The sequence below is a fragment of the Amblyomma mixtum genome, chromosome 7, assembly GCF_055824585.1.
Source record: "Amblyomma mixtum isolate Tamu chromosome 7, ASM5582458v1, whole genome shotgun sequence".
Taxonomy (NCBI): Eukaryota; Metazoa; Arthropoda; class Arachnida; order Ixodida; family Ixodidae; genus Amblyomma; species Amblyomma mixtum.
Genome location: NC_143018.1, coordinates 138,889,971 through 138,910,410, shown reverse-complemented (window position 1 = coordinate 138,910,410; position 20,440 = coordinate 138,889,971). Strand labels below are relative to the sequence as shown.

The 20,440-nt window shown below is 49.9% G+C and overlaps 1 protein-coding gene and 1 long non-coding RNA gene across 2 annotated transcripts in view; one reads left to right on the top strand and one right to left on the bottom strand.

Annotated features, from left to right (window-relative positions):
- The window catches only part of LOC149337696 (uncharacterized), a 327,912-nt gene that overhangs the window by 229,593 nt on the left and 77,879 nt on the right, over window positions 1-20,440 (bottom strand). The window lies entirely within an intron of this gene.
- On the top strand, window positions 7,011-8,590 carry LOC149337698 (uncharacterized). Its single transcript, XR_016284650.1, has 4 exons — window positions 7,011-7,364; window positions 7,603-7,703; window positions 7,979-8,197; window positions 8,305-8,590. It is a non-coding gene; the product is annotated as an uncharacterized LOC149337698 (long non-coding RNA).

Below are 20,440 nucleotides of genomic sequence, written 5' to 3'. Positions count from 1 at the left end.
GATGCAACGGCACATTACATAATCTATGCTGACGACACAAGTTTATTCTTTTCAGGCAAATCGTGTGTTGATCTAGGTATCCGAGCGAATAGAACGTTGTCCGAGATTAATGCCTGGGCTCAAATTAACTGCCTAAAGCTAAACATTAATAAAACGAAGGCTATTTTATTTCACCCCCGACACACACATGTCCAGCGACCTTCCATTTTTTTAAATAACACTGAAATTGAAGTGGTAAAGAGCTTTAAATCACTGGGCGTGTATTTCTCAGAAAACATGACATGGGATGATCACGTAAACTATATCGTTGGTAAGCTATCCAGGACAGCTGGCGTTATGCGCCGTTACTGCTACAATTTTCCGATACCTGTTAACATGCTCATATATAACTCTTTATTTTCCTCATTATTAAATTACGCGTTTTGTGTATGGGCAACAACAACAACTGGAAACATTAGCAAACTTACTGTCTTGCAAAAAAGGGCTTTACGCCTCGCCTGTAAAGTTCCATATCGCTTCCACACAGCAGGCCTATTCAAGAAGTACCACATAATACAAGTTTCATCGATGAACGATCACAGACTGTGCCGCTTATATAAACTCAGTTTAGTAAAAAATAATGATGCCATCACTAGCCTAGCAAGGCTAGAGAAAAACATTTCTGCTTATAATGTGCGCCATCCTGAGATGTGGTATGTTCCAAAATGCAGAACCAATTATGGAAATCAAACGATAAAATTTAAATTGCCTACACTTCTGAATCACATGATAAAGGATGCTAACATTGACATATCAGATATAACACCAAAAGAACTGCGTTTATTGTTTGTATAATGTTGTGATATGATTTTCTAGTTCTTCTTGCCTGTTTTATACTAACTTTTTCAACGATGTTGCCATATCCGACTGTGTTCTCTTGCCGCACGCTTCTGTCCTACCCGGTGTGTTGGGGGTCAGGGCTTTTCAAGCTGTTCACACAGCTTTTCTCCTGTCCTCCTCGCAGCATCTTTTTGTTGTGGAATAAATTTCAATTCAATTCAAAACTTGTTTGTGTACCAGGTGTAGTTAAAAGGGGGATTGTAAAGGGTGAGTAGCTGCCGCTTAGCTTTCGCACCTGCTCCCACATTTGTTTTGATGTCGTTGAGCTGTTTATAGAAGAGACATAAGCTTGCCACGATTCTTTCTCGGCACTACGAAGGATATACCGAGCTTTTGCTCTCGCCTTTTTCAAATTTATGAAATTTTCATGTGTTGGATATCTCCGAAAAATGCCCTAGGCTTTGTTTTGTAAACTTTTTGCATCTTCACATTCTTTTGTGTGCCAGTATTTGTTATTTTGTTTTACTATTCCAGAGGATTGAGGAATAGTTAAATCTGCGGCAGCTAAGATAAAATTCGTGAACTTTTCATTGATTTCATTGATGTCAACATTTTCTAAATCAATTTTCTCTAATGTGGCTTCACCTCTAAAAAGTTGCAGGTCAGCTAAATATAGGTTCCAACACCGAGGTTTTGTGGGAACGACTGTTGGCGAGAAATGAGAGACTTATTACGACAGGGATGTGATCACTTCCGTATGGATTGTCGAGAACACTCCAGTTAAAATTGCTAAAAAATCTCTACCTCTCCCGTAACCGAGAGTAGAGTAAGCATGAAATGTTTACGGGCATAACACGAAGCGTACGCGGACACGACGAGACGGAGGCCTGACAAGAATGTACTACATGCAACGCGTTCGAAACTGTCTAAACTACGTAGAGGCGAAAGCGTTTTCCGCACCACTTTTCCTATGTGACACTGGTGACGTTACCACTGAATTACGTCACACATAATTGATGACGAAGTAATGACAAATTACTTAGCAGTAACGAATTAGTGACTAATTACTGATTAATGACTAATCAATTAACTGCTAATTGATGACTTAAGCTTCGCCTTTAGGAGTGGAACGCGACAGCGTGTTGTAGCGCTGCCAGGCAGTCCACGGAACGCCACCACCCGTTCGGCGCGATGCCTTGACCTCTGAACGCGACGCTTTTTGAGGAAAAGAAATTACGCAGTAATTCTCCATCATCTCGGTGTATATAGGAAGGGAGGAACGCCACCACCCGTTCGGCGCGATGCCTTGCCCTTTGAACGCAAGGCTTTTTGAGGAAAGGAAATGGCGCAGTAGTTCTCTGTCATGTCGGTGGACACCCGAACCGCACCGTACAGGAAGAGAGGAACGCCACCACCCGTTCGGCGCGAAGCTACCGGCGCTTGTATGCCGGTCCTGTAGGAGGGCTTAGAGAGTCTCGTTAAATCTCGTACGGTGCCCGGATGCTCTCGTTTCAGTGCCCGGATGAGTGGAATTCAGTGCTCGGATGTCGGCTCTCGGTCTCGGCGTGACGTCACCACACTGCCGACAACGGGAGCTAAATTTCTCTAAGCGGCCTTCTCTCAAAGCACCTAACAGATCACGTATGACAACGAAGTGTATTGTGGCATCTATGTGCTTTTTGCACGCGTTATTAGAAATCGGAAATTATAATTCCGTGCATTATCAAATGCACAGCTCAACTGATATCTTGATAAATATTGAGAAGACACTGGCAGCAGTTATTTTTTGTGACTCGTTTGGATAGCAACCGGCGCTTGTATGCCGGTCCCGTAGGAGGGCTTAGAGAGTCTCGTTGAATCTCGATAAGTCTCGTACGGTGCCCGGATGTTCTCGTTTCAGAGCCCGGATCAGTCCGGATCAGCCCGGATCAGCCCGGAACGGTTGTCAGTGGCGGCGCGATTCCGTCTCTCCCTCGCGGAGCGCGCATTTATCATCCGCGTGTAGGTGTGCGTCCCCTTGTGATGTCGCACGCATCGCCCACCCACCCCGCACCTTCACGCGCCGTTTGGCCACTTTATGTGGCTCGTTCTTTTGGGCAGGCAAGACGGAGTCTGTAGCGCGCGCGCCCCTCCGGCTTCCTACTAACATGGGGGGATTCAGCATTCCCCACCTGCCCACATTCTACAACGTGCTCGCGTTGCGGGCGACTAGCGACCTGGCTAACCAGGCCGGCTACCCGGGCAGGGCGCTCCTGTCATACCTACTCGGTACGTCGCGGTCCCTTTTCTTTCCCGAGCAGAGTGTCGGCCCGACAGCCTTCCAGCAGCCTCGGTTTTTCCACCAAGTCTGCCAGACGCTCAGGTCCCTCACCGCAGCGCTGCCGGAGGTGGAGCTTTTTTCAACTCCCGCCTCTCGGGTATGTGAGCTCCTGGCCATAAAAGAAGCCCCACAGGAGAAATTGGCGCTTACCAGAGAGGTGCGATGGCGGGAACTGACGTCGTCATCCCTTCCCGCAGACGTGCGAGACTTTGGCTGGCTGCGGGGCTGGCGGGCCCTGCCTACGGCAGACCGCCTGGCGGCTTGGGGCGTGGCCCCCTCCGACCGATGTCCGCAGTGTGGCCTTGTCGAAACCTTGCCGCACGCACTCTTTGAGTGTTCTGTCGCCAGGACATTTTGGGTTCTCATGTCTAGGATGTTTGGAGCGACCCTCGGCCCCAACTCCAGGTTTCGCGACCCTTTCGTACGCATGCTTCTTTGCGTCGCGGCATTCGTGCTGTGGCGCCAGAGAGGTGTGGCGGCTCTGCAGGGACGACCACGGAGAGCTATGTACCCTCTGCGACAGCGGGTACGTGCGCGCTTGTTCGCCCAGGCGTGCGTGGACCTCGTGTCGCTGGAGGAGCACCAGTTCCTTCGGCGCTGGTCCACCCGCTTCATCGTCGCGGGCAGGGGCCGTGTGTCGGTGCGGCTCCTGCCACATTAAGTATGGCGCGCCTGTGTGGTGCGCGTGTTTCGTACACGATGTTCGCTCGTTATGTTCGTGCCCGAAGTTTGTGCCCGAGGTGTGTGTGCGTTGTTCGCGCGTTATGTTTGTGCGCGGGTATTTGTGCGTGCTTCCCCCGCGCGTATGGACCCCTGAACTTTCTTGGACATCTGGTGGTTTTGGACTCTTTAAGTTCCCTGCGCGTGTGTGTGTGCACCGGCGACATCAGTCGCCGCAATGTATGTTTGTTTTAGAGCGCAGCTCTTTGGCGTCCGTTCCTGGGTTTCGCGTCGTCGTCGGCGTTGTCGTCGGCCTCGTAACCAGCTCCGCCCCCCTTTCATCCCCCCAGCGCTAGCAGCGACCGACTGATACCGCTGGATGCCGCTGACGCCGCTAGAGAGTCAAGATAACGTGACTGCATAGAAAACAACCTCCAGCTTCTCCAAGCCGACAAGGAGGGCGGCTTTGTCGTGTTCACCGAGGAAGAGTTCGGAGTAAGAGCCGTTGAAGCTATTGCCAAGAACTTCGTTGCTGTGAAATCCAGTGCCACGAGAGTGAAAGGCAAGGCAGCCCAGTTGTGCGAAGACTTGAATTTAGACAGACTTGCGAGTAGCATTGCGAACAGTAAAAAGAATGCGCTTACAGTGTTTTTTACTGCGAAGACGCATAAACCGTCAGTGCCTTTTAGATCTGTAGTTAGCGAGACGGACACTTGGCAGCTTAATCTAAGCAGATATCTGCAAAAACACCTCAATAATCTTCCTGTAGTTGATCCTTTTCATTCCAAGTGTTCAAAAGATGTTATTAGTTTTCTAGAAGCAAATGATTCCATTGGGTATGTGTTTTCCGTCGATGTGGAAGATTTATTTTATTCTGTGCCCCACAGTGAGTTGTTTGTAGCTGTAAGAGAAGCTATAGAAGGGAGCGGTGCTGTTCAATTTCAGAACTCGTCAGGGGTTTCAATAGATAATTTTATGAAGATACTTGAGTTTTACCTTGGTGTGACGTTTGTCGCTTACGACAATAAATTTTATCGCCAAAGACAAGGGATCTGCATTGGATCCTGCGTAGCGCCTGTACTGACTAATATTTTTCTTACATCTATTGACCGCGACCTTGAACTAAGTTTAACGGGGAAGGGGGTACTGAAGGTTTTTAGGTATGTTGACGATTTCCTAGTAGTTTTTAAAAAGCAGAATGAATTGACGTACACAGACGCCGTGAGCTCTGTGTTAAATACTTTTAAAGAAATGGGAGGGGGATTGAGGTTCACGCATGAGCTGCCTGTGGGGGGTTCTTTACAGTTTTTAGACATCAACATCACTGTGGGTGAAGGTCATTCTTGTTGGCAATATGCACTTCGAGCACAGAAGGAGCTACTACCGTATGCTTCGGCCCAGTCAAAAACTGTGAAACGCGCCATTGCCAAGCTTTGCCTGGAATCGGCTCTCATGAAATCGTGTTGTCATTCCATGCAAGCGAGCTATGACAAGCAGGTGGAAAGATTACGTTCGGCAGGATTTCCGGGCACAATCATCACAGCGGTTGCTGAAGCCCTGTTGAACAAGATGAAAGCCGTCAAGATGCAGCAGCCATGTTACAACAGGAAAGCGGCTGTGAAACCTGAAGTAGTGCCATATGTGCACAAGGTAGCCCACCACTTGAAAAAAGTGGCCAACAAACATGGCGTACCGGTTGTTTTCTCGGCCCCACGCAAGCTGTCACAGCTCTGCGCGCGCATCGCGAGCAAAGACAAGAGTGGGTGCCGCATCAGACATGCAAAGAAGTTCGTGAATTGCTGCATCGGGGTGGTGTACGAAATACCGCTCCCTATTGAAAAATCCGGTATCGCGGCAAACCGGATTTTACCGGAACATATCGGTTTCATACCGGTCCGGTATCACTCTCATACCGGCGAGACCCGTCCGGTTTGATGGCTATACCGGTTCATACCGGTCCGGTATCGATCCCAAACCGGACAGACCGCTCCGGTACGGAGCTCATACCGGACAGTCCATTCCCGGTTCGAAGCTCAAACTGGACAGACCAGTCCGGTACGGAGCTCAAACCGGACAGACTAGTCCGGTACGGAGCTCAAACCGGACATACCAGCCTGTATTCAGAGCGATATGTGCCGCGGTTTTGGTGCTTGGTCTGCAGATTGACTGTTGTACGCCAGCAGATATTTTTAGGGGAAAGGTGGGGGCAGCGCGCGCATAAGTGCGATAATCAACACATACACGGTTTTGTTGAAAGGGCTAGGAAAAGAAAAGGGCTAAGCGTGAGCTTCGCAGTGGCAAAACATGCAGTTTGTGCATGATTTGGTGATTTGAGGGCAACCGCCATATTGGCTTCCCGTGCAGCCCCCTGACAAAGTCAAGGCGGCTGTGTGCGGGCACGCGGCTAGTATATATCCGCCAGCAGCCTTCGTAAGTCCTGCGCAGATTACTCTGGATTTCACAGTGCAGAACTTCACGACTGGCTGATAAACATGGCGAGCCTCCGGTGACTGCGCCAGAGGCTCCAAAAGGTTTGTTACTGTCGCGTTCATTGCAGCAGCTGTTCGCTAGCGGCAGTCTGTAGCGTCGCATCGATGAAGAAAGAAAATTCTTGGTTTTCGTGCAGGAATTCTTTGCACTTCTTCTTCGTCAAGTGATTGCCCATTGATAACGCAACTTGTCCAAGTGCCATCCCGAGCGGCCCCACCCTTCACTTTATCAGGAAGGCATACTAATCACAAATCGCCCAGAACATTTCTATCGACGAACAAGATATCAACGGAGCCGGCAGCTTGCGGTGTTCCCTTAAGGGCGACGCTTCGTGCTAGCTAGGAGATACAGCGCTCGAGAGAACAAAATAAAAACAAAAACCACCTGTAGAAACCTTACACGAGTAACCCGTCTTTACGCAAATTTTTTAAAGCTTTTTTTTTTCTCTCATCACCGCCTTCTCTGCTTTTCCTGGGTCCGTCACAACAAAAAAACCTGCGCATTCCTGGTCTTTCTATCGGGCTTTGTTCCTTCCCCTTGGGCTCCTCTGTGTCTTCAACCCACGACCGAACATTTTAAGCCGCCCTCCCGACCACGCTTCCCGCGACTTCCATGAAGTGGCGAGGAGGTTCCGATTCTCCTTGTTCACTGTCCCCGGCCGCTTCGCGGTGACTTTTTGCAAAAGTGCCCCCCCCTCCCCCCCCCCCCCCCCCCCCGCCTTTCCTGCGTTTGTTTGGAACAGGTTTTTACTTCTCTCCTGCGGCTGGGTTGAGTGTCAAGCGATGAAGGTAGCTGGGAAAACACGCTGGCACTCGCTCGTTGGCGTTGAATTTGTGTTATACAATTTTTTGCGACTTTCTTCGTGTTGCCTTGATCAATCCATGATCAAAGATGACATCGCCTTTCTTGCGTACGTCCAGTTCAAATATGGTGGAACCCTATCATCCTTGTCTCAGTGATGAATGACTTCGCTCCGAAAGACGTGAGTGGTGAACATTTGACCGGTGGAGGCCGGTGGTGAACATTTGACCGGTGGAAGGCGGATTTTATGACGGCGACGTCGTGCTGCTAGGACGTAAGTACGCATTTTAAATCACTCTGTTCTTTAAGTACTGCCTCCGTCTCGGTTATATGCTCGGCGTCAACAGGAACGTTCTAACTGTTCAGTGTCTTTTTAACTAAAACTTTTTAGAATGCCCAGCCTATAGGGACGAAATAGCGCAAAATTTTCTTTCAGTTACATACCGAAATTGCTTGTCCTTCATGATAGCACGACTAAAATTAGTTTTATAGTTTGTATTATTTCTTTACAGAGGCACATGGTGTATACGTGCGAGAGCAATCATTGATAAGCGTCCTGAGGGGGAGCGGCTCAAGACCTTGAACAAACATCACGCATCGCATCAATGCTGCGGTATGTGCCGTAAATAATGGAGGATGACCACGTAAGCATCGCAATCGTCTGAGCAACCTGTTTACACACCAACAATGTTACGACGCAGATTTGCAATACATTATTGATTCAAATATGGAAGGCGGTAGGTGCATTCACGATATTGAGCATTGCCAATGCTCAGGGCCTGGCGTCTTGAGACGCCTGGCTTGTCTGTGGCTTGTCTGGGCCCACGGGGGCCCGCAATTCAGAGCCCCGTTTGTGCTACTGGGGTATGCATTTGTTATTGCATACAGGTCCACCTCGGGAATGGAATTTTTATTCCTTCGGCAACGTGCGCAGCAGTTATGGTGGCACCCAAAGATTCGCGTTTCTGTAAAGACGCAGCCTTTGGACGACTCCACAACTCCTGGAAAGGGGCGTTACAGGGCAAGCTTGCCATCGGAACCTGAAGTCAGAAGCCTCCACAGTGGGCAGAAAGCCAATGACCCCTGAATAGCTACAAGCCATTGGCCGTAAGTTGCATGTCACAGTGCTCAATGCATTATGTTGTGTGTCAGTGCGCAATTAAATGATAAGCTGGGGGCATTATGTACTACCAATCATATTTTCTTTTCTGCAGGTGCTTTTGACTACTTCATTGGCCAGCAGCCTGTAGAGACCCCAGCGCCGGTAGATCGTCGCAAAGAGTTAAATTATTACCTTAGTGAGCTGGTTCAAGACATGCGGAAAAAATAAACATCTTTTGGAGTTCTTGATGCATTATAATACTCGCCAAGCTACCAATACTTTGGTAAAAGGTGGGAGCAAATAACACAATGGCACATCGACTGCAATGCGAGTTGCTGATAATCGCAGATTACCAGTTTCTGAGGCTCTGTATATTTCAGCATTTGGCATGTACACTTATGGCCCCAGTTTTTGGGCATATTTAGTCCAAGTGGGATATATTTGAAGCATTTTATTCTGCCTTTGTCCTGTGATACAGGGCCCTCCTGTATAATACGGGCCTAGCCTGTTTAATACAGGACTGTCCTGTATTCCGGTATGAATTTTAAACCGGAACCGCATACCGGGTTATTGTACAGGATTTGCGATACCGGAGTATCCTGTACAAAAGAGGAGAGTCCTGTATTATACAGGACTGTCCTGTTTTATACAGGATATTCCAGTAATACGGTATCGCAAATCCTGTACAATAACCCGGTATGCGTTTCCTGTTTAAAATTCATACCGGATTTTTCAGTAGGGCTGTCATGCGGGAAGGCCTATGTGGGCCAAACAGGGCGGTGCATTAATGAAAGGGCAGGTGAGCACGCCCGGTCAGTGAAAGACGTAAGTGGTGCACACCTTTCTCAGCACTGCGCTGAGTGTTATGAATGCCCTCGAGCGGCAGAACATCTGCCACAGGCAAGATGCAAGTACTGCAGAAAGTGCCAACCACGGTTTCATGAGATAAAGATTTTAGGTAAAAGCAAAGACACAAGGGCGAGGGAACTATTGGAAGCATATCATATAAGGAAGAGAGGTGTATCGTGTGTTAGCGATACGTCAGTGAACCTCTACAAATCGGAGATGGCGTATCTTGAACGGTTCAGTAGATAGTGTGGTGTGGAAACTGGTATCTGTCGGCACGTATCCTGGTTTTTCCTTATATTTGCTGCGCTGTTAGTGAATAAAGTTAGATGAAGTTTAGCGCTAGTCCTGTGTGGTCCTCTCTTGTGTTCGTCTTTATTGCGCTACTGTTCGTTTTCTTACAACATGCACCATCTAGCCCAAAAAAAAGTTCTTCTAAAGCATAGAACACCGTCGCCGCCATGCAGAAAGAGGAGGAAAGGGTCCCCCCCCCCCTGTTCTTGTGTGGCGGCCGACGCGCCGGTTATTTCACGTAGGCCCCGGCACGTCGACGAATACGTGACCACCTTCCCACGGCTAGACCTGGTTCTTAGCGCTGTGGAAGCGAGGGTATCATATTGTTTGTGTCGGCATCGGCGGCGTTGTCCCTGAAACCAACTCCGCAGCTGGGGTTGACTCACTATCGAAAAGGTGAAACAGCTTATTTGCTGCGCTCAAATTTCGCATTAGGAAGTAACGTAATCTCGGTATTTTTTGTAGAGGGAACGATGTCCCTTTTTGGTCCTTGGTTCAATGAACTTCTCTTAAAGCCCGGATCAGTCGCCGCAATGTTTGTTTGTTTTTGTAGAGGGACCGATGTCCCTTTCTGGTCCTGCGTTCAATAAACTCCTCTTAAAGACCGGATGAGTGGAATTCAGTGCCCGGATGAGTGGGTTTCAGTGCCCGGATGATGGCTCTCGGTCTCATCATGACGTCACCCCACTGCCGACAACGGGCGCTAAAAGCATTTCATGCTTAAAACAGACGGTGGACTAAAAGACATTTTAAATCAAAAACACTCATTTTCCCTTAAGTCAGGGAGCAGTATGTGGGTTTATTAATGTTCAGTAAACAGACGTTATTGCATAGAATAAAATCCTCTATGAGATGGGCTTCGGGCCAGTTGGTCTGACATGTTGGAGATGAAAGTCACCAACTACCAGGTATGGCTCTGGTAGCTGCTCTAAAAGAACCTGTAAGTCATGTAGTGCTAACTTAAAGTGCGGATGGATATATAGTGAGCACACTCTAATGGTTTTACGAGCAACCAGAGTGGCTGCGACAGCTTCGAGTCTTGTTTTTAGTTTAAGCTGTCGAGCCGGGACACCGTTTTTCACTATGATGGCTACGCCTCCCGACGGCCTGCTCGCCTGCTCCCGATCGCAGCGGAAAGCAGTGTAATTCTGAAGAAAGTTATTTTTTTGGGGACCGAAATTTGTTTCTCGTAGACATAAGGCGACAGGGACGTGTACTCCTGGTATGTCTTTTTGTCACTGTAATTGTTTAGAAGTCCTCTACAGTTCCATTGTAATATGACAGCCATCTTATTTTTGTGTTTGTATCGAGTGAAAAACTAGATCAAGTTGTTTATGGTCCCGTGACTCGGGGCCTGCCTTTTTTGACTGATCCAGGGAGCTCCGCGGTATTCCGATCTGGACGGTGCGGACTGCACGGGGTAGTGTCCATCGCCTCTGCGGAGGCGCTGGACGACAGTGTAGAAGGCATGTTCACGTTCGAGTTTGACCTCGACCTGTGGGAAGAGGTCTTGAGGCCCGCCGACCCGGGGGTCTGCGCAGCCTGATTGGGAGTTGGCGGAGTAGCGTTATCTACTCCACCTTGGGACGCGGATGGACCCGCCACAGGCTCACTGCGTGTGACCTGGACAGGTGCCGAAGCCTGGTGTGATGCGCCGCGCACACGCACCACATCGGCGAAGTTGGGTTTTGTTGTGAATGAGAATGTGCTGGTGAGTGCAAAACGCCTTCTCGCTTTTTTAAATGAAATGTTTTCCTTTGTCATTTTCGTGACTATCCTTTTTTTCTTTCTTCCAGGAAGGACACGCTCTGGAGTATGCTGCATGGTCTCCATCACAGTTTGCGCAGTGCGGGGCTCCGTCACATTGATCAGAATGATCCTTCGAGGCGGATTTCGCGGACATTTTCCGACCACGGCCACTTTGTGAGCCGTGGCCGAACCTTTGACAATTGAAACATCGTCGAGGGTTGGTAATGTATGGTCTTGCGTTAACTTTCAGATATCTTACTTCGATTGTCTTGGAGCCCTTATACTGACGAAGTAGCTTCTCAGAAATACCGACACGGCGAGAGGGAGACCAAACGAGGACGAGTGAACCTGGCGCGTAGTGTACTGGGCGATGTCGGCGGTCGTAAACTGACTTCTGGTAGGCCTGGGAGGCGGCATACAAGCATGCAAGTGAAGGAAAACAGCTGCTAGTTATGGCATTCACGACGGAAGCAAATAGCACCAGCAGATATGCTCATAGTGAACAGGTACCTTGAATTTTTCTTGTTACATAATCTTTTTCTCTGAAAGTGCCAGCTCGGCGAACTAATCTGGTCAACCACATCTTGTGCAGGAAGTGCCATACTTCGAAAACGTAACAGTGAGAAAAGAGAGAGAGAGCTCTTGATGAAAAACAGAGATTTTAGCCGGCGTGAATATACGCTGACATGTTACTCTGCTTAGTGAAGGGAATAGCGAATTAAATGTGCAAAAAGAGTGCGGTCATTGAAGTGGGTTCTAACGCAATAGATTATGGCTCCTTTGGACGGGACCGAATTCAATATTTCTGCACATACAGCGGAGTGATAAAGGGTTCAGGCAATCGAGTTTTCTAAAAACAACGACAGCATCGAAATAGGCAAATAAGAATATCATTGCATGTCGGTGCTGTCTGAAGCAGCCTAAAAGATCTAATAGGTGGTCCACTGTGAGTCGCACTTGGATGACGGACTACATGCCATGTTCATAGTGTGCACGTTTCGTGGAGCACGTTGAACATTCGAATTTGATACGAAGTACAGTCTCAATTGAGCCGCAGTTATAGCAATGCGGACTGAGTGCTTGCTTGAAACGGTGTCGTAGACTTCATAAAAGGAACATTAAGACGGATGCGACGATAAATTGTTTCTAGATGCCGCAGAAGCCCGAGTGGTAGTCTTGGTTAATGCTGTGGGTCGATGGAATGGAGAAAGGGGTAATGATGAATTCGCAACTCCCGGAGGCGGTTTTTTTCATCCTGGGTGTATCGTCTGGCGAGATCGGACACATCTGGTTTTTTGAAGATGCGCCTATAGTTAGGACTCTGTAGATCTTTGGGAGCCGCTTCATCACCTCTCTCGTTCGGCAGGATGCCGCAGTGAGCTGGAATCCACTCAAAATTATAAAGTGGACTTCAGTAACAGCTAAGCAGTGGAGGCGTGCAATGTCATGAGAAATAAGCTGGGGATTTGTTCTCTTCAGAAGGTGGAACAAGGTTTGTAACGTTGCTTGCGAGTCCGTTGAGATTACCGAGCGTCGTGGGTTATGGCGCAAGATTTAGGAAACAGTTCTTTTATACTGTGGAGCTCTCCTGTGGTGAAGGATGCCAAGAAGACAAGAAGTAACATGAATGTCAACAAAGGATAACAGCACACGTAGCGCTCCTCCCGAACAACTAGAAATCTGGTAGTAGATTTATCGTCCATTCCTTCAAAAGTCTTGGGGTCATATTCGACGAGCATTCATCTTGGAATTATCATGTCGACATGGTGGCTAACAAAATTGCCAAAGTAGTTGGAGTACTAACCAAATTACGTTCCTTTTTACCGAGCAGAATAAAATTAGTTATTTATAACTCACTCATCCTTTCGCACATTAGCTATTGTCATCTGATTTGGGGGACTACCACTGCCACTAACATGAACAAGCTATTGTTGCTCCAGAAAAATCAGTGCGCGTCATTTCGGACTCCTCATATGATGCTCATACAGAACCCCTCTTTGAAAATCTGAAAATCCGTCCAGTTCACTTTCTGTATAATGACACATTACTCAACCGATACTTTAAAACAAGAAACCAAGGAAATAATTTTATTGCAACATTATCGAACCTCATGAGAAATGATAATGTTTATGAAACACGTCACCATGAAATCTGGCACATTCCATCAGTGCGTACCAACTATGGAACTCAGTCGTTGCGCGTGAGATTGCCGTCCCTATTTAATATTCGCAATCCATAAAAAAAAAATTCAGTTAGCTAAAAGCAAACCTAGAAGAAAGTCTTCGTCTTTTCCTATACACTTTAACTTTCATCAACGTGTCACTTTCTCTTGTTTTTCCTAACGTTCTTTTGCTCGCTTTGTTATCCTGTATTCACCAGTGCTTTCATGCTGTCGTCCTCTGTTTTGCTTAGCTATTATCCATGTATCTGCCTTGTATCATTACCGAGAATGTTTTTACTAGTACATTGTGAATTGTTCGTCTTATTAATAACAGAATTGTTCATTTAGCTTTCAGTCATGACTTTTTTATGTTCTGAATTACAAATTTGCAACTGACGATGCCAAATATCATTTCTATATGTCTGTACGCGCATGAATTGTTAAGGGGCACAGACCCCGTCAAGCTGTATTCTTCAGCTTTTTGTCTGTGCTCCAGACCTCTGTAAAGATGTCGAATAAAGATGAATGAATGAATGAATGATTCGCCCAACAACAAGATGGCAGGCTTGATCTAGCTCTACATCCAAAATACCCCCACCCCCCCGCCCCCAAAGTCCTTTGCCATCAAAAGATCGGGAACCAGCCGATCAAAATACGGGGTTACTGTGTAATTGAACACATGGGATCACTGAGGGTGGTGGCTTTAGTTGGCGAATCGGTGACGGCAATAAAAACATTTTACCAATATCTTCATATCTGTCACGTGCTAGTAGAAGTCCTCACGCTGAATAGGGGTAGACCTAAACTTTCATCCTGAATCTGTACACTTTGGCCAGGGCTCAGAAAGACGACTTCCGCACCATCATTCATGACAGTGCCAGAGCCGCCGGCACCAAGCAGCTGGTAGTAGTCGGAGACATGAATGCTAGAGACATTGCCTAGAGCTACGAGCAAGATACGCCGAAGGGGAGATCACTCCTCGACGTGGTCGGCGAAACGGGCCTTAATATTAGTTACCTACCCCCTCCAACCAACCCGAATAGGCAACACCGTCAGTCGAGACATGTTTTCGGACTTGTCCTTTGTAAAAAACGTAAAGTAATGCTCATAGGCGCACCTGGCCGAAGTCTGCAGGGCGACCAATGCATCACCAGCTTCTCTCTATTCGCCCGGAAACGAAACAAAACAGTCTAGGAAATTAGATTCACTGACTTGCAGGGCCTTAGGCAGTACCTTCCGCCCAAGAGCGGTATAACGAACCTTGGGTTGATTTGGCATGGTTTATTGGTGTTCAACGTTCCGAAGCAACTGAAGCTATGGGGGACACCATAGTTAACGGCTCCGGAAATTTCGACCAGCTGGGGTTCTTTAACGTGCACTTACATCGCACAGTACACGGGCCTCTAGATTTTCGCCTTCATCGAAATTCTGCCACCGCAGCCGGGACCAAACCCGTGTCTTTCAGGTCAGCAGCCGAGCGCCGTAACCACTGAGCCACCGCGGCGGCGCTATAACGAACTTTGAGTAGTAGTAAAAGACTTTTAATCGACCATAATTTACAGGCCGAGCATTTCGACCGCCTGGGCGACCAGAAGCCGCTGTTCTTCTTCCCCTTAAGCGCCAAGCCAGTCGAGCCAGGTGGTGATGGATAGAGAGGGTGGGGGGAAGGAACCCGACTGCTGAGCAGCCGGGCAATGATGTTAAGAGCACTGATGTTAAGAGCACTGATTGAGTGGATCCCATCATGCGAGCAGCGACAATATCTGTTTTGAAAGATTCCAGGTCATGCATGAGGTCATCAGGAGTGAAGTGGCCCCCGACGTTATGAATGACGACGAGGCATGAGATGGGAGGATGGGGGGTTTAAGTTTTGATGGTGACAGGCTTACCATGAAGCTGAAGATGCGTGACAGAGAGTAGGAGGTGGGCGGTGAGAGGAGAATGAGTCTAGAAACACAAGGCTTTGGGCTGGCCTGGCCTGAAGGGTGATGTCGGCACTGGTCTTCGAGGAAAGTTGTGCAGCGGAGGCGACTGCGGCGAGTACGTCGTAGAGAGGTAGCTTGGGGGTGAGGGTTCCAGGCGGAAACTGGATGGCAACTGTGATGAGCTCGGCGCGGGGTCGGGCTGCGGTGGCAGGCTTACGGTTGGCACCGATGGTGGTCCAGCCGATTTCCTGGGAAGGAGTGTCGTCTGGCGGGGACGTCGTAAGGTCCATGTCTGAGTCCTCAGCCGGAGTCTCAGTGCGCGACGCGGGTGCCGGGCTGGAGGTCTTGGTGTCAATGGGACCTTTGGCTGGAGTAGGTGCAGCGGCTCCAGCGGCGGCGACGAACGCAGCCGGCTGCGACGCGTCTATGGCCCCGAAGCTCTTGGCGTCCCTTAGAGCGTGGAGTTGGCTAGGTGTGGACGCTGCGCCGACGACGAACGCTGCCGGCTGCGCCGCGGCCGTCGATCCGGTGCTCCCAGCGTCGCTCAAGGCGTGCAGTGCGGCAGGAATGTGCTCGGTTGCGTGGGCGGCGTTGAACGTACCCGTTTGAGAAACAGATGTCGACGTGGTTGGAACAGGCCCCGCGGTGGCGGCATCGGTGGGTCTGGGCTGCAGGGGCTTAGTCAGACGCTGCATTGCGGCGGTGGAGGCGCGGCGCGTTAGGTTTAGCGAGGGGCCGCGCCGCTTCACAGTTTTGGAGACGCTTGGAGGGCCAGTTCGGCAGCGGGCCGTGATGCCGATGGTTTCCACGTGCTTCGGGAGCCTTCCTGAAGCGATGGAGTGTAAATCCAGGGGCGGGCGAGGCCCTGGACCAGGCCAGGGGCAGGTTAAAGCAGAGCGCGGTAGGCAGCCATCTAACCAGGGCGGCGCCACCTAGCGGACTCACGAACTTTGAATAATGGATAAAGCACCCAAGAAGACACCACAACGAAACCACCTAAACCATGCAGCGCACGGTGAAGATGCCCGAAGTATACCGCTGAGTCTTACACCTGTGAGAATCCCACGAGTGCCATCTCAAACGGGGGAAGAGTGTGAGGACTGTGTGAGATTGCAGGTTGTATTTTACACAAAAACAAAAGTACAAACAATAAACGAGGCGGCTTTTATCGGAAAGGAAACCAATTTCAGTATGAGCGTGAAAAAAGGAAAGGAACAAGAGAGCAACGCAACAACACACGGGAAAAACACACGGGGGAACAGAACAAAATGCTTACGAAAAATACAGGAAAAAGAAAGTCAAAGAGGAAAGTCACACTACTTGTCTCTTATTCGAGCAACGAGCGGGGAGGACTGGCTGGGTGTCGGGCAGTCAAGGAGTCTCTTGGCATTCCAGTGTCGATGCACTGTTGCCGGTGTTTCTCCGTTGGCCTTCAAAGCTACCGCCGCGTCAGCGTCCGTGGGCTCCCGGCACGGTTTCCAGGTCTGGTATCCCGGAAAGGTCACGTAGGCGCCAGAGGCGGCCTGTGTGCAGCTGACGGATGGATGGAGAAGAGTGGCGCCTGGGCCTGGTGGTTGAGGCTCTCGACAATGGATGTCCAGGTCTCGTGGCCCGGACGTCTGCGGCTAAGGCCCAAGCCCGGAACTCGGGGAGCCAGCAGAACTCGTCCACGTCCGTCGCCCACCGCGCTCTTCTCTCCTCTGCCACGTAATCCTCTTCTACCTGTCCCGGCGTTCCCCTCCGCACGCGCTCCTCGTGCTTTTTCTTCTTCTCCTCACAAACGACGCTGGGTGGCGCTATCTCCTTACAGAAGGCCCCCTCTTCGGAAGTTTTTTCCAACGGAAAGAACTCAACTTCAGGATAACGACCCCAGACGCGTTCGACGATTGCACCACAGAACACCGCACCACAGCGCGCACACTACACACCACACACAATACGACGGTCGTCAGTGTTCGAAGCGCACACAGACATTCGCACACACAGCACAGAGAGTATATGAAAAGACAACGTAAAGCGTCCATAGAGGGCAAAGAAACACGGAAGGCATAAAAAGTAGGTAGCCGACACTCAAAAACAAACATGACCAAACAAAGACAATGCTAACAAGAACAGGTGTGGGCTACATTCTTCCGTATTCCATTCTTCACATGAAATCACTTCACCGCCCCGCGAACTCTTTCAGCTACTACTTCCGTTTTCCTTTGTGAACCCGGTTTCTCCAAACCGACCTCGGTCTCCACCGTGATTTTAAATGTTCCCGTCCTACGATGTTATACACTCCGTGCCGGTCGCGTTCCGCCGGCACCGATGGAACAACGGCGTCGTTTACTTTGTTCTCCCTTTCCTTCGACACAGTCCGTTGACACTTATCACACGATCTGACATAACTCTTAATGTCAGCCTGTACACCGGGCCAGTAAAACTCACTGAGCACCCTTGCTATTGTTTTCCGTATTCCTTGATGGCCGGATAATGCACTCTTATGCGCCGACATGAGGACTTGCGTGCGCAAGCACTTCGGTACCACCGCTTGCTGAACGACTCGGCCAGGACACACTTGGTATGTTCGGAAAAGAACACCGTCATCTGTAACAAAAGAGTGGGCGGTCTGTCCCTTGCCACGAAATATTTGCCCCAATTTCCTGCGACACACCTCTAAGGTCGGGTCTTCTTCCTGTTTGAGGCGAAACTCCGGCCGTGACAAGTGGAGTGTGTTCAGAGTGGGGCTTTTACTACTCTCTGAAACCTTTGCTGTCACCGTAAGGGAAGGAACATCGACCGCACCCGTAATGGCAAGGGAAACAGCCTGATCAGTGAGAACTGGCGGGTCAACCGAGAATGGAGGTTTAGCGCCAGGGACATTGCCTATTATGATGTCGTACAGGGGTGAAGACAAGCACCGCGCGATGGCCTTACCCGAAAAGTATGGTGAGGAAATCACCACCTCCGCTTCCGGAACTTCTACACGGGTCCCATTGGCCAAGAATAATGTAGCATGTTTCCCTGTAAGTGCCGCTGCCGGTACAAGGGACTCACGCACAACAATCCCGGTGCTGCCCGTATCCCGTAATACCGATCCAGGCTGGCCGAACACTTCACCGTGCCCCACGGGCATAGCAGTTTCCACCGGATTGGAAGGACAGACCATCTCCCCCAACTGGCCCTCTATGCGCGTTACCTCTGCAGGGTTATCGGGATGTGAATATCGAGGTGTCATGCAACAGGCGGACTCCTCACGGTCTCCTGGTCTCTTAGCTTTGCATGACTGGGCATCATGTCCTACCTCGCGGCACCAGGTGCAATACAATTGCTTCGGCCTCGCCCGACAATCCGACGCCTTGTGCCCAGTCTTCTCGCAAAGAAAACACCGAAGGCGGGATTGTGAACCCGAAACCTCGTCCTTGGCCCTATTTGACGTATGCTCCCCCTGCTCTTTAAAAAACAACAAGTTATTTTGCCGCTGTGCTTCGAGAAAATGATCGGCAGCCTCCGCCAGCTTGCAAACTGTCTTGCCCTCCCGTTCACGTAAGAAGAGGGCTAAACGGGAATGACAATTGTTCAGGAACTGCTCGCTCACGACCATTTCACGAACCACCTCAAAAGTGCGGCCTTCTCCCCGCATCTCGACCCAACGGTCAAAGAAGCTGAACAACCTGGCAGCATATTGCGAGGCCGTTTCGCCATCCCGGGGCTTGCTCTGGCGAAGCTTTTCTCGGTACCCTTCCGCGGTAAACCTAAACCTCTGAAGCAAGGCAAGCTTCGCTTTGTCATAGTCCACTGAATCCTCAGGCGAGAGCCGACCGAAGACCCTTAGTGCTTCGCCGCCAAGGCACAAGCTCAACGCCGTTGCCCACTTTTCTTTTGGCCAACCCTGCCCCGTGGCCACATGCTCAAACCTCTTTAAGTAGGCATCAAGGTCATCCCGCGCTTCATTGAACTGTGGTATGAGGCTGTACGGGTTAATGGAGCTAGCCGGTGCGACGCTACGCTCTCCACGGTCACTTGGAGGATTTGCGCCACCCTCCATGAGCCTAATTTGTAGCTGCAAGTTCCGCGCCTCTAACTCCAAGCGTTCCTTCGCAGCCTCACGCTCCGTCTCTAAATTCCGTGCCTCTAAATCCAATTTCTGCTTCGTAGCTTCACACTCTAACTCTAATTTCTGCTTCGTAGCTTCACGCTCTAACTCTCATTTCTGCTTCGTAGCTTCCCGCTCAGCGGCTCTCTCTTCCCGCACCTTACGAAGCTCGTCCTCCACCCTCGCTCACAACTCCGCGCCGCACAAGCCCATGCGCTCGCCTAAAGCAACCAACTCTGACGCGCTCATACTGTTCCTAAATTAACACAACAGGCAAAAAAATAAAAACCGACCTCGTCCTGCCGTAGCGGACGCCAAATTTGTGAGGACTGTGTGAGATTGCAGGTTGTATTTTACACAAACACAAAAGTACAAACAATAAACGAGGCGGCTTTTATCGGAAAGGAAACCAATTTCAGTATGAGCGTGAAAAAAGGAAAGGAACAAGAGAGCAACGCAACAACACACGGGAAAAACACACGGGGGAACAGAACAAAATGCTTACGAAAAATACAGGAAAAAGAAAGTCAAAGAGGAAAATCACACTACTTGTCTCTTATTCGAGCAACGAGCGGGGAGGACTGGCTGGGTGTCGGGCAGTCAAGGAGTCTCTTGGCATTCCAGTGTCGATGCACTGTTGCCGGCGTTTCTCCGTTGGCCTTCAACGCTACCGCCGCGTCAGCGTCCGTGGGCTCCCGGCAAGGTTCCCAGGTCTGGTATCCCGGAAAGGTCACGTAAGCGCCAGAGGCGGCCTGTGTGGAGCAGCTGACGGATGGATGGAGAAGAGTGGCGCCTGGGCCTGGTGGTTGAGGCTCTCGACGATGGATGTCCAGGTCTGGTGGCCCGGACGTCTGCGGCTAAGGCCCAAGCCCGGAACTCGGGGAGCCAGCAGATCTCGTCCACGTCCGTCGTCCACCGCGCTCTTCTCTCCTCTGCCACGTAATCCTCTTCTACCTGTCCCGGCGTTCCCCTCTGCACGCGCTCCTCGTGCTTTTTCTTCTTCTCCTCACAAACGACGCTGGGTGGCGCTATCTCCTTACAAAGAGATAGCGGTTGAACAGGAAACTCCGTCTCCGAATTGAGCGGATAAAAGAAGCCAGAAATTACGCGACCGGGGTGACGCAGCCAAATTGGATTCCTGTTTTGCACCTAGCTGAAAGGCATCCTAAGTTTGGGGCCGACGTGGGCCTTCCTG